At 31.0% G+C, this 15,970-nt stretch overlaps 1 non-coding gene across 1 annotated transcript; it reads left to right on the top strand.

The window, feature by feature from the left end:
- The first annotated feature begins 2,402 nt into the window (after positions 1-2,402).
- On the top strand, positions 2,403-2,476 carry Trnai-aau. Its single transcript has one exon. It is a non-coding gene; the product is annotated as a tRNA-Ile (tRNA).
- Positions 2,477-15,970: the final 13,494 nt, after the last annotated feature.

Below are 15,970 nucleotides of genomic sequence, written 5' to 3'. Positions count from 1 at the left end.
TTCTGATTCTGAAGCTGTAGATCTGCCGCCGTGTATAGTTTATACAATATGATGCCCATCGAGATGCGTATTTTAAACGGAGCGAATATACCCCCCGGCGACGACACATGCGACCCTTTTATAGAATGATATATTAATTCCCCAACCATCTGGAATGGTCAATTACAAAATTTTTTGGTAGGCCTAATATTTTTTATTTCAATAAATCTAAACATAAATAAATTTTTCAAAATTACATTTTTTTATGTTTTCGCATATACCTACCTCTTATATTTCCAGAACTAATTTAGATAGAGACATCATCATGCATTCATTTAAGAACATTAAAAGAAAACTTACAGCGTAATTTACAGAGATAAAATGAGTCAAGTCTTTATATACTAGACTACTAGACAATGCCAAGACCTACCTACGTCAATTTCTAGTACAACTTTTTTTGGAATGACAAAAACTTGAAATTAGTAGGTATAAAATTTTTAGATATAAGTATATACATTCCTGATAATATTTTTGACATACCGACGTTACTCCGGTAGCTTTTTATAGGGGTTTGGCAGTAAAAATTTACAAACCCACGAAAAATCATTTTCACCGACACATTGGCTTTTTATTGATAATTAGTAATCATAATGACCGAGCCGTAAGAAATAGGACCCCGATCATGGACCACGAAAATGTTCTTCGGTTTATCCTAAGTTATTCAAGGTGTAAACTCTAATTTTTACCTTTCCTCTATCCTTATCAGTGAAAATAATGCATACATTAAAATGCAAACTTCTATGAAATTGTCATTGAAATGAAATCATTTAAATTTAAAATTTTATATTAAACTGCTCAATTTTGATATTGAAATTTGAAAAAAAAATTTAAAAATCTTTTAAGTTGAAAATTTTGTATTAAACTTTTAAATAAAATATTTAACTTTCAAAGTATTCCTACCTATGGTATAATGATATTAGGACACCCTGTATATGTATATTTATTTACTCACCACAATTTTCTATCCATTTTTTAATTCGTTCTTCACCACCATATTTTTCCGATGGAAATCGATGTAATATTATATTGGGAAATTTTGCTTTAGATTTTCCACATTTATAATATTGACATATATTTCCTGCCATTATTAATTTATTTTAAATACCTATGTATACAGTAAACAGAACACCGATTCAACACCAGTTTTTTATGCATTACATAGTGGCGATTTTTTTTTCCAATCTTACCTAGAGCCATCTACACACGAATTACTATACCCCTTGTATAATAACTACAGACCACCTAGACTGGCTTATAGAGCGACTTTGGTGAAAACACTTTGGAGCCTGATAATCAAGCCTCTAATTTTTTCTATACAAATGCGGCATATTAGATAAAAAAATTTCTCCAACCGTCACAAAACTATGAAATTTTTTTACTGTCAGAAGTCTCTAAGGTTGACATTGTCCTTACTAAGAAACAAATTGGTATCTAGCAACAAATGTANCACATTGGCTTTTTATTGATAATTAGTAATCACAATGACCGAGCCGTAAGAAATAGGACCCCGATCATGGACCACGAAAATGTTCTTCGGTTTATCCTAAGTTATTCAAGGTGTAAACTCTAATTTTTACCTTTCCTCTATCCTTATCAGTGAAAATAATGCATACATTAAAATGCAAACTTCTATGAAATTGTCATTGAAATGAAATCATTTAAATTTAAAATTTTATATTAAACTGCTCAATTTTGATATTGAAATTTGAAAAAAAAATTTAAAAATCTTTTAAGTTGAAAATTTTGTATTAAACTTTTAAATAAAATATTTAACTTTCAAAGTATTCCTACCTATGGTATAATGATATTAGGACACCTTGTATATGTATATTTATTTACTCACCACAATTTTCTATCCATTTTTTAATTCGTTCTTCACCACCATATTTTTCCGATGGAAATCGATGTAATATTATATTGGGAAATTTTGCTTTAGATTTTCCACATTTATAATATTGACATATATTTCCTGCCATTATTAATTTATTTTAAATACCTATGTATACAGTAAACAGAACACCGATTCAACACCAGTTTTTTATGCATTAATAGTGGCGATTTTTTTATTCCAGTCTTACCTAGAGCCATCTACAAACGAATTACTATACCCCTTGTATAATAACAGTATAGTAGAGACCGCCTAGACCTACAGTGAGTTCTTTAGCACAAATTTCAGAAATATTAATAACGATACAGCCGATAGATGTCCATACTATCTTTCGTATCATTTTACTGGTTAACAAAATTTACATGGGGATTATATTACTATATTTCCTTATACAATGGTGCTACTTAAGATTAAACAAGTTCTGAATCATTGTGTAGTATTAAATCAACATTCAAAAGTACGAAATTGAGCAACTGGCCCATTAGCTCAGTTGGTTAGAGCGTCGTGCTAATAACGCGAAGGTCGTGGGTTCGATCCCCCCATGGGCCAATGTTTTTTTATGTTTCTGAAACTTACAAATTTTGTGAGTAGTTTAACCAAGTTCTTTTTTTCTTTATGAATAAACATAGTTCTGCCTTCTGCCTGTGTTATATAAATAAGTGGTTGCAGTTTAATTAATAGGTACCTAATATAATAAAATGCCTTATGTATCTGTTTTATAACAAAAACATAATTATTAATTCGTCAGATAATTTAACGCCGTTAAATAAATGCTACAGCATTTATTTAACAATTAGGAGAATCTAGTTTCATTTAGCAATTTTCAATACATCTTTCCTGTATTGTAAGTTGCCTATATATTACATTTTCCAAAGTAATTTTATAAATCCTTTAAAAGTATATTACTTTTTAATTCAAGTACATAATAATATAATAAATACAATCCAAAATCCAAGTATGTATAAGAACTAACTAGCAGGTAAAACGGTAGGTTTTACTTTCATAATAAATATAATAAATGTACATGAATGCATAAATTCAACAATTTGATATTTACATATTTGTTGAAAAACTTTCTTCTTTTTTATTCAAAATGTCAGCAAATAGTAGGCTGCGATTCATTCATAACATAAAAATGGTACAATGATGGTTACTAAAAATATTACTGAAAATTTAATTTCATATTCGAATAAACAAAACATTACCTTCATTAAATATTTGCTATTTTCGTATTATTACTCGTCACCTAAATATAGACCGATAAAATCGGAACATGAAAATTTCGAAATTTCCAAAATTCTTAAAAATAACAAAAATGTTTTCAGATTCTGGTTTCTGTTCACCACGACTTTTCCTCAATTTATCATTACGATATCTGTCACATTTCCTTATTATTATTATTGGAATACTCTACACAAGAAAAAAGAAATATTCTACATAAGATACATTCACTGATGTAAGAGAAAGCATCAATCTGAATTAATTTACCATCATAAAAGTTGGTTGTAAAGGAATTATACAGCAAATATACAGGTACACCGTACACCGTTGAAATAATTTCTTTCTGGAAACCAATTCACATTTAATATATTTCTAGTGGAATAATACATAAATGAAATTCTTACAAAATCAGTCATTTCAAACATTTGCGTGAGCCTAAATGAAACATAGTTTTGATTATTAAAATATATGGTGACTAATGAATGGTGAATTATGTGAAGAGTAGCGTTACAGCTACAGTGCGCAAACGAAAACCAAAGAAGACACTTTTTCTTAGATGCCATAGATATTTTAAAAATGTATATTATACAGCTTTCAATGAGCTTGATAAAATGGAAAATATTGAAGAAACATTCGAATTACAAAAAATTCTAATATAAAGTATGGAATATTGATAGCATCGATCTTATTGATAGTCCTATAAAGGAAAACAAAGATTCTGGGACATGCAAACCGATAGCACGAATGAAGATTTAATCCGCAATTTAACAACTTATTATCATTTCTATTCAGATAAAAAGTTGGTTATATTGTGGTTACAATTTTCTGGAAAGAAATAAAAAATATATCTGAATTTTCTGATTCCGGTTTTGTATTCCAAATTATCAGTAAGGAGGGGCTATATTTTGTAAGTAATTAAATTTGTATTCACGTGGATGCCATAAGCAGACTTTTAAACTTAATTTATAATTCACATTTGTTTCTCAAATGCATCTTAATATACAAAATCACAGCTAAGATCATCAATCATTAGACGTCAAAAATAAAATATGAAACTCATACAATCTAATTGAACGGTTAGTATGCTAGCATTAACGTAGAAAATGAAAGGTTCTCGTAGAACTAAATGAATATATCTACTTTTACTATAACACTTGAATTTCTGTAAGGAAACAAGTTACTGCTATTGTTAATTTCTGATAGCATACAGCGACATGAAATGTATATTATGTACGAAAGAGGTAGGAGAAAGATGATTTTTTTACCGACTTTCAAATCGATATGAAAAAGTATCTTAAGGTCATTCGAAAGCAAGCTAGCTGGAAGTATCCCAGGTTGAATCAGCAATCATTATTTAAATGAATGAACTAGTGTATATACAGGGCGTTTCCTAAATAGTCTAATAGACAAGAAAAATGAAAAGCAACTGCTGTAGACGTTAGTCTGCCAGGGAGGCTATTTAATACTATAAAAAAAGTTGTTTACATTTCGGCGAAATAATATACACTGAATTTCAAGCTAGCTTATAGTACTTCTTTAGACAGTGTGTCTAATTTTATTTACGTACAAATCCGTAAAAACTTTATTCTACAAAATAATTCAACATAACACCCTTGCAGTTCTGAAAACGCCATCTGTTGACAAACAGCGAAAACTTATTCAACATCTCATTACCATAAATAGATTATTCAAATAAAACTAGACATAATTCATGAAATAGGTAAATTACAAAAAAGTTATTAGTGTCTACTTCATGAATTCGCAAATTAAAAGAAAATTTTATGTAGATTTCAATGTCGAAAAATATACAGTGTGTCCTTGAAAGTGAAGTTTTAATTTTTTCAACTGCTTATTTATATCAAAGTGAAGCAGTATAAATAGTACGAATACGAGTAAAAGTTCACGATTTAGAATTTTTTAAATAATCGTGTTTTCTAATATCCAACACCAGTGTCCAGTATGTTACGGACCTGAACAAAATCGAGAAAAAAAACCTGTTTTAAGTGCGTTTTTTGTTTTGTTTGATGTATTCTTACGTTCTGTACCTATAATCGTTAAATGAAAACGCGAATATGGTAACTTTAATTTTGCAATAAATGTACAAAATTGTTCCCGTTTTCCTAAACACAGAATCATGCTCGGCTTATCCAAAAGTGCTTGCTGGCGAGTTATATGTGATACAATAATAATAAATATCCTTCGTGTAACTTTTCAACCGTCTGAACTTCTGTTATGTGTTATTTCATATATCCTACCGGGTAGAAATAGCATGGATTTAGATCTGGTCATCAAGGGTACTATGAAACAGATTCATTGCGTCCGACACACCTATCTGAAAACATTTTGTTTACAAAATTACGTACTTCGCATAGGGAATGTGAATATAGTGGAGGTTCTCAGGGTTATGATTTTTATTGGAATGATATGTTTGTTTAATATTATACAAATATTACTTTTTATTTTCGTTTCCACCTTTTGCTTTAGTTCGCCTTGCCTTATCTTACCTCGCCTTACTTTGCTTTGCTTTATTGTGCTACGCTGTGCTTTACTTTGCTGTTATTTGATTTGCTTTGTTTTGTTTTATTTTATTTTATGTAAATCGGTCATTAGCAAATATTTTTTATATTTACATAATTATGTTTTATGGAACTTTCTCTTAAAGGTATCCGAGGAAACATCTCCAACATTTTAAATTTATTGTAAAAACTGTACTATCCACAAACAAAATAAATTAATATTTATTCCCTATGATTTTTAAATGACAACAATGAAAAGGACATACTGATTTAATTTTATCTAATTTGTTTAATTCTAAAAATACATTAAAACGTGATACGCCAATGAAGTCACCTTTAATACCACTTGTATTGATTATTTAGTGTAAAATTGATGATTGGACTTATCTATTCAAACAATTTATCGGATAGGTGGCTTCGAATTAAAGAAACTAGGTTAAACCGCTTCTTATTTATGAATCGGTGATTCATATTAGGTATAGCTGCGGAAGCGTCGTTTAACTACAAACCAAGATTTGTATAATATAAATGACAAATATGAACCTACAGAATTTTCCACACTTCATTAACACTGTCAAGAAATATTTTAAAATGTGTTCTTCTTTTGGGCAAGCACATCCTATGCCTTAATAAAAACTAGATTTTCGCTTGATATTTATTCTTAACGTTAGAAACTATATAAGGAAAATCAAACAAAGTAGTTTCCATTTATTATTATACATATACCGTAAACTATAAGAAAGACAATGTGACTTAAATAACATGTTGCACCGTAGTTTACTGAAACATTTTAATTTATTTATAAATGAACTAATGAAATTTGGTTTCTAGACATAATACTGATTAGATTACCATAGCGACTAGGTTTTCTCTATTTTCAGTACGTTTTGAAATGGGATAGTCATTTTTTTCTTAAGGACATCATAGTGGATAACATGGTTAAATGAAGAACAAAAATATGAATTTAACAATACATTGCATTTTTGTTTGTGATAAATTATTATTTTGATTTGAACTGAATAATCAAGCCTCTAATTTTTTGTATACAAATGCTGCATATTAGATAAAAAATTTTCTCCAACCGTCACAAAACTATGACATTTTTTTACTGTCAGAAGTCTCTAAGGTTGGCATTGTCCGTACTAAGAAACAAATTGGTATCTAGCAACAAATGTATTCACTTTTAATCCTAGGAGCTAAAGTTGAAACTTTTAATCCTTAGATTAAAAGTGTTAATCAAGTTTTAATTTATAAAAGTTTATTCAACAATATTTACAATAATTTTTGTTTATCTACATTGATATTAAATACACAGTTTGAACAAGTATTGAAATTAAATAAACCACTGAAACTGCCACTACCCTCATTCTTGGAGCAATTCTCAAAGCAATTCAACACGTTTTCGTTAATATTTATATTATTTTCAGCTGTTGCGAATTCAGAAATAACAACGGTCTATCATTACCACTATCAACTTTCTGTATTCTTTTCACTCAAATGAGAGTCTTCAATGTAGCATTCCGCCACAGTGCTCGATCTCCATCCTCCGTGTCTGTTAAGACGAGTGAGGTCACCACGCCCTCAACCAAAAGGGGAGCAGACAATCGTCGTAATGCGTTTTCACTGTACTTTTTTCAGTTGTATAGCTTCAAAAATGTTGCCTCTTCTTGCGAGACGGCATTAATTTTATGAATACCGACCACCATTCGATGACACTTTCCATTAAGATATCTGAGAAATAATCGAAGTTCTACCAATCCGGGTAGGACATAAAGCAACATATTTTCCTATACCTATAAAGAAGCTTTTTAAAAATGTTGTTCTTTTATTTTTAAAGCGTTTATCTTCATCATCAAATATAAATTATCAAGTTCACTATTCAAAAAGCAATCAACTTGCTCTTTTGTAAATACTCCCAATTTTTTCGATACATATCCCTTTTTGTCTCTTGAGCAAAGCACGTAACTTTGAATATTAGATTATATCAATCCCCTTCTTTATATCCAACGTTGACCGCAACATTGAATATTGTGACCAAAGCGTTGACGGCTTCATTTTATTTGCTAAGTTTGAGAAATGAAANAAATCGCAAACAAAACTAATTTCAGATTCATGTTCAGCACCCTGGAAAAGGAGAGTTAGCAAAATGTGATTAGAAAAATCAGAGAGTTTTGTGACAAAAAAAATAATTAAGTACGCTTTGATTTTTCAAACCTAATATTTAAATTTTTACAGATTTTCAAGGAATGTTGACATAAAACGAAGATGAGTGAAGGCTATTAAAAAACAGGACTGGACACTAGCAAGTACATTATGGTATATATTGCCGGTTTCGTAATAACAAGTTCTCTAATAAAGCCAATAAAATGTGAAGACTGCGTAAATAGTTTAATATCAAATAAACAGTATTCGTACAGTCAAGTTTTATTAAAGATCGTGGTTGTTTGACGTATCCATCTCGAGATGTCGTAGTAATATGCCAAGAAACAGAAAAATGAATAAAAAATTTTAATAATGATGAAAGCAGAACACCTAGGCTACAGAAAAATAAAATTGTTTATGTAAATATTAAAAAACTTTCTGAATGTGAACATATTTGAAAATTTGCATCAACATCAATTTGATAATTTGCCTAACAACTNTTATTATTAAAGATTGTTCATTGTTTATTACATGTTAAAGTATGTATATTGTCGTGGCTGGCCAGATAGTGCAATAACGACTCCTTTGTTTCACATCTAACTTGTTTTTGTCATGATTACGTTGTTCGAAAACAAATAAGAAAATATTTCTTGTGCTCACTTTATGTCAAGACGCATATAAGAGCCTTGTTGAATTTACTAACATTTTCGCCCATGATATTAAATACAAAAAAAGAATTGCTAAAACTCCTAAGACTCCAGTACCTTCCGGCCCTGCCGGCTAACTAACATCAAACCTCTTCAGTTTTACTTGTAAGTGTGTATGTCTAATTCGAGTGAGGTGACATTTAGTGACACATTAAATGAGTCAGGTCTTATTTATCATTAGCAAAGGATCTTAATTTATGCCATTTGTTAGCGGTTGTTTTGTATTTATATTTGGGTAGTTACAGCAACGATCGTGGGTTTCTCTGCCATGCTCTTTCCCCACAGGAGCTCTAGGTGAGTCTGGCACTCTCATTTTCTGTTAAATGGTTGTTAATGTTTTTGTTGTTCTTTCTATGTGTCACATGTTTAATTTGAAGACTGTTGTACGTAAATAATAAAGTTAGGTGTATTTAATCTGCTTTTGTTTTATAAAATTAAACTATACTTAACCTCTTTAAAGTTAGTAGCCAGCGCCTTCCGGTCAATAAAAAATAGATGTATACAACGTAGGTATTCCTTATGACGATCACATATTTTTGGCCACAACTACGATTATTTTTTCCGATCGAACCTGGGATTGTTATACTACATTATACAGGGTGAGTCAAAATTCACTCCCCAGCGGCCGGATATATATTCTAGAATAAAAAACAAAACAAAAATGTAGAATACTAAAATCTCGAAAGCGGAGCCGTTTTCGAATAAATTATTAATTTTAGTTCAATAAATGCGCAATTTTCGACTGACTAATCAAGTTGACAAAAATCTTGTTGACACGGATTTACTTGACAGTAAGCTTTAGGAGCTTGTAACGATAACGCCCGTGCTGCCGAACAATTTCCGAATCGCCATCATCCCGGTCACAAAAGAATCCAAAATGTAGAAATACCTACTGTGAAAACAGGGACGTTCTTTGTATGCCGGTCGGCCTCGAAAATTGACATGGCAACAGGAAGAACGGTTACTGCAGGATGTTGAGAATAATCCTACCACCAGTACACGCATATTATCAAGAAACATGTATCATGTCCATTCCACTGTCCATAGATGTCTTCAAAGGTACAGCTTGTATCCATATCATGTAGAGCCAAATCAAACGCTGCATCCTGGAGACGACCCATTAAGAATAAATTTTTGCAGATGGGCATTACAAGAATTTCAGCGCAATCCAGGATTTTTTCTATAATGTTTTATTTACTGATGAAGCTCATTTCAACCAACAAGGAGTTTTCAATCGCCACAATTTTCATTATTGGCATTATAAGAATCCTCATGAAAAACGTTAGCGGAATCAGCAAAGACGTTGGTCTGTAAATGTTTGGATAGGTATTTACGGGACAAGGATCATAGGTCCATATTTTTTGCCAAGAATACTGAATGCTGTACAGTAATTTTTGCGAGAACATTTTGCCAGGTTTGTTAGAAGATATTCCTCTACAACAACGTGCAACTATGTGGTTTCAGCATGATGGTGCGCCCGCAGATGCCACATTACAAGTACCACATATTTTGAACCGCCGTTTTCCTAATAAATGGATTGGACGGGGTGGACCAACACCATGGTCACCTCGATCTCCTGATTTGACTCCGATAGACTTTTGGTTATGGGGATACATAAAAGAAAAGGTTTATTTTACTGTGCCTGCTGGCGAGGATGATGTTATTGGCAGGATTCATGAAGCAGTAGCGGAAATAAATGAAGCTAATTTATGTTCTGTTGCCAGAAATTTCTACCACAGATTGCTGAAGTGTATTAACGCAAATGGTAATGTTTTTAAAGGTTAGCCAAAGTCAGAAGGATCTTCGTTTTTGCTATTTCTTATTTTGTATGGATTTAAATGGATTTTAATGATGTTAATATTAAACAAAAAAATTATAAATTTGAATTTTTCTTTNTTAAATTATTTTGTAGTTTTATTTAATATGACACTAAAATATACTATTTTCTGAATTACAAACTTAAAATTGAATATTTGTCATAAGATGCAATATAATGTTTAATATGTAAAAAAAATATTACATAATCCGGATCTGCTTAAAAATGCGCGCGATCAGATTGCCTTCCACACTCCACTTCCCCGGATTTTGCATTCACTGGTACCCGTGCATTGGAATTAGATACGGCCAGTCTAGGTGGTCTGTGGCCACTACCCTCATTCTTGGAGTAATTCTCAAAGCAATTCAACACGTTTTCGTTAATATTTATATTATTTTCAGATGTTGCGAAATCAGAAATAACAACGGTCTATCATTATCACTATCAACTTTCTGTATTGTTTTCACTCAAATGATAGTCTTCAATGTAGCATTCCGCCACAGTGCTCGATCTCCATCCTCCGTGTCTTTTAAGACGAGTGAGGTCACCACCGCCCTCAACCAAAAGGGGAGCAGCGAGGGGAGCAGACGATCGTCGTAATGCGTTTTCACTGTACTTTTTTCAGTTGTATAGCTTTACAAATGTTGCCTCTTCTTGCGAGACGGCACTGATTTTATGATTACCGACCACCATTCGAAAACACTTTCCACTAAGATATCTGAGAAATAATCGACGTTCTACCAATCCGGGTGGACATAAAGCAACATCTTTTCGAAAAAACTTAAATAATTATCTCCCAGCACAGTAAAAGAATGTGGCCTCTTGATTTTGGTATTGGGAATTTTTATAATTAACGCGGATTTCACGTCTTCAATATTATCCATTGTTAAATTGACTAATTCATCCGAACAGAATGCGCTTGCACCCCCAATATTTAGACGACCTATAAAGAAGCTTTTTAAAAATGTTGTTCTTTTATTTTTAAAGCGTTTACCTTCATCATCAAGTTCACTATTCAAAAAGCAATCAACTTGCTCCTTTATAAATACTCCAGATTTTTTCGATACATATCCCTTTTTGTCTCTTGAGAAAAGCACGTAACTTTGAATATTGGATTATAGGTATCAATCCCCTTCTTTATATCCAACGTTGACCGCAACATTGAATATTGTGACCAAAGCGTTGACGGCTTCATTTTATTTGCTAAGTTTGAGAAATGAAATACACCATCAATACATTTTCTGAATACAACTTAATGTTTTTTCTCTTTGCGCCAATTAATAAACCGTTGGTAAACACATTCATAAGTTTCTCGAGATATCTTTGGGAGATGATTCAAAGAAACCTCGTTCGCACACTCCAGTATCTCCTCAGGTACCCCTAAATCTTCGTTAGATTCAATTTTTACGTAGTTTTCAGCAAATTGAACCACAAACAATCACAAATCAACTCAATTAGCAATATGGCGACTAATGTTTGACAAAGTATCCTTGACTACATAGAATATATCTTACTTACCTACTTTCCTTTATTATTCAAATTTGGCTTGAATAATTTCAAAGCACAAATTAATAATTTCGGTTGGAGAAAAAAAATGGCGTATTTTACTCGGATTAAAAGTGTCTTTTTTGTCTCGCAATTTTACATCCGCTCAGCTACGCTACGCTTCGCCCCCAAATACAAAATTTGCTCACCACAAAAGTTACACTTTTAATGCTAATATAACAATATACTATTTCTTCATTTAACCCTAAGAAAATATTAAATCGAGCTACTTAGTGAGCTATAATCTGTTCCACTAAAATTTTTTATAATAACAGTATTTAAATTTCAGTATAGTGAGTATAATACTCTAAAGAAGTCTTTTACATTAGATAAATATAGTAAAATGTGGCACATTAATAAATACAGAACTACTTCTGTCTTCAGGTCAAGCACTGCTAATTTCTATGCTCTCTCTGATATTTTTCATTCAATGAAACTTGCTTTCTCGGAGAATTACCAATTTCGTAATGTGTACCATTTAACAAGTATGTATTTTAACGATCTTAAATGCTTTGACCATAATTTCTTGCCCATCAAATAAGTGAGTCACAATACACCATCAAATATTAATTTTTATACAAGAGGTGGCTTAATTCTAGTTACTTGATTCTTTATAAATGGTCAACAAAACGCCCTTTCTTAATTTGTACTTTATGCTTATTATTGAACTGAAAGAAGTTAATGTGAATTTTGATATTTATTTGATTTGTTAATATTAAATTTATATGGGCAAATTTATTTGATATTTGAAAAAATATTACCATAAATTATATACTTTCTAATAATTTATTCCCATAAAAGTACCAATAAAAGACAGTTGGGATATTATTTAGTCAGGTAAATAATTAAAATAAATCTATCGATCAAAAACATAACAATTAATTGAGAATAAATATATTTTGCAGTAGTTTGAATGTAAATATGTACATTATAAATACGACTTGCATAAACCCAGTCTAGATGTAGAATTTCTGAAAATAATTTGAAATGCCTAAGTGACCAAGTCAAAATTCCTAAAAAAAACTTTTCAATGTATGTATAAAGATAACCTAAATATAAACAACTGAAAATTTGCACAATAATTTCACTTTTATTGTACAATAAGAGCAAAATGATGACTGTAAACTAGAATCATTCAAAAGCGGGTAAAACGGGGTAGAGAGGTGATTAACTAAGGAAAATTTGGTCCCAGTTTTCTTCCTGTGACTTTTCTATACTTATTTAAAACCAGAATTTAAGCACTTTTGCTTTTTACACAAAATAGTTTTATAATTCAACTATTAGGGAATCAAAAATGATGTAACCAGATTTTATTTTTATTATTTATTTTGTACCTAAGTCCTGCTCAGTTTTAATATCTCTGATTATAAAGAATAAAAGGTGATATTACCCGTTAAAATTTGTATTTATTTATTTTTAAGTGTTTTGAACAAGAATCACTTAATGATCAATACATGACGATAATAGACAAGATATAACTGTTATTGATACTCTTACCTTAGTTTGATGAGACATATTTATCTTTAGGCTTCAATAGTACTTATGGTAATGTTTTCATAAGCATACTTATGATTGGATTAAAGCTGTAAGTATAATAAAAAAAAGTAAGTGGTTAGATCGAGCATCCACTTAAAAGAAAAAAAAACTTTTGTGCAGTATGCCTATACTTGGTATACCTACTACTGCTACTATCTTCAGCTTCAATTATTTGTGTAACAATCAATCCTTGTTTCTCAAATCTTCCTTGCTTTCTGTTTTTATATTATTTGTATCATAAACATAATTATTTCTTATTTCTTTACGTATTAACTATGGTTTATTGTTTACTTGTTGTTTTATCTAACATGACACGTTAATTGAACTCATATATTGAATATTTTATCGTAGTTCAGGGTGATTCACAAACGGTGACCAAAAATGAAACCTCATATTCTTTGGTGAATTTTAAGGGGAGTCTTTCGATTAAAGTTTTTATCTAGGACGCTTCGTTAAAAAGATACAGTATCTTAAACTTACACAAATGTTTTTAATATTTTTAAATAATTTAAAAACTAGTAGGTGAAATAATTTGATTTTAGGCACATGTATGTATGTAAACATTGTCCAAAATCTGAGACCTTTTCCTAAAATTTAGATGCTCCAGTGGCGGAGATACAGGGTATCGGTGGCATATTTTTCTAAATAAAATAGTACGCCACTGCTTTACGTTAACAATCATGATATTTTCGGATTCATCTTTTATTTTCTATTATATATCAGTAAATGTAACTAAAATACAAGTTTAAAAAAAATTATTTTTTAATTCTACGTGATCATTTACATTTTCTTTACGATCTCTATAAAGGCAGGTCCACTGAGGCGAATAAATTAATTTCTAATAATTACCGATCTCAATATCGCAAAAAAATTTGTGAATCTAAAAGGTTGTCTAATGATAATTTTATCCGTAATCATGGAAATACTCAAAAAGCAATTTGGAGTATCATTAATGGTCTTAAAAATGATAGAGCTGTCAATTCCTCGTTAATTGCATCGGAGGAATTTAACAACTATTTTGTTGATATTGCTGAAAATATTATAAATAATTTGCCTTCTACCAATTTACATATTACTGATTATTTACATAGAACGTTACATTATAGAAATTTCCGTTTTGTAGAAGTGTCTGTGGGAAGTGGCTGCTGTCATTTTAAATTTGAAAAATAAAAAATGCATGGANCTTTACGTATTAACTATGGTTTATTGTTTACTTGTTGTTTTATCTAACATGACACGTTAATTGAATTCATATATTGAATATTTTATCATAGTTCAGGGTGATTCACAAACGGTGACCAAAAATGAAACCTCATATTTTTTGGTGAATTTTAAGGGGAGTCTTTCAAATAAAGTTTTTATCTAGGACGCTTCGTTAAAAAGATACAGTGTCTTAAACTTACACAAATGTTTTTAATATTTTTAAATAATTTAAAAACTAGTAAGTGAAATAATTTGATTTTAGGCACATGTATGTATGTGAACATTGTCCAAAATCTGAAACCTTTTCCTAAAATTTAGATGCTCCAATGGCGGAGATACAGGGTATCGGCGAAATATTTTTCTAAATAAAATAGTACGCCACTGCTTTACGTTAACAATCATGATATTTTCGGATTCATCTTTTATTTTCTACAAATTATTGTGCAAAACCGTGTTGCACAATAATGAAAAAGTAATATTGACAGTTGGTAGAAGGAAGCACAAAAACAAGCGCTTATAGGTGGGGAATTTTGGAAGGAAGCCTAAATAGTTGAAGTGAGGACAGTGTGCAGATAGGTAGCAAGACGATCGGCGGGCAGTGTGACAAAATAGTGAAATATTAGAAGTGTTTAACCGGTGTTAGTTGGCAGGTAATTGTTCCATAAGTACTTTGTTGTTAATTGTTCTATGTAATCTTGTGGTTGTGATGATTGTGGATGTTTCATGATGGTGGTTCTGTGTATGTTTGGCCTTCGTTGTTTTGTGCTCAGGGGCGTATATTTTTCTAACGTGGGGTTGTTACAATTATTATTAAAGATTGTTCATTGTTTATTACATGTTAAAGTATGTATATTGTCGTGGCTGGCCAGATAGTGCAATAACGACTCCTTTGTTTCACATCTAACTTGTTTTTGTCATGATTACGTTGTTCGAAAACAAATAAGAAAATATTTCTTGTGCTCACTTTATGTCAAGACGCATATAAGAGCCTTGTTGAATTTACTAACATTTTCGCCCATGATATTAAATACAAAAAAAGAATTGCTAAAACTCCTAAGACTCCAGTACCTTCCGGCCCTGCCGGCTAACTAACATCAAACCTCTTCAGTTTTACTTGTAAGTGTGTATGTCTAATTCGAGTGAGGTGACATTTAGTGACACATTAAATGAGTCAGGTCTTATTTATCATTAGCAAAGGATCTTAATTTATGCCTTTTGTTAGCGGTTGTTTTGTATTTATATTTGGGTAGTTAGAGCAACGATCGTGGGTTTCTCTGCCATGCTCTTTCCCCACAGGAGCTCTAGGTGAGCCTGGCACTCTCATTTTATGTTAAATGGTTGTTAATGTTTTTGTTGT

The sequence above is a fragment of the Anoplophora glabripennis genome, unplaced genomic scaffold (assembly GCF_000390285.2).
Source record: "Anoplophora glabripennis isolate ALB-LARVAE unplaced genomic scaffold, Agla_2.0 scaffold209, whole genome shotgun sequence".
Lineage (NCBI taxonomy): Eukaryota > Metazoa > Arthropoda > Insecta > Coleoptera > Cerambycidae > Anoplophora > Anoplophora glabripennis.
The sequence above is the reverse complement of the archived record's forward strand: the minus strand, read 5'-3'. Positions and strand labels throughout refer to the sequence as shown.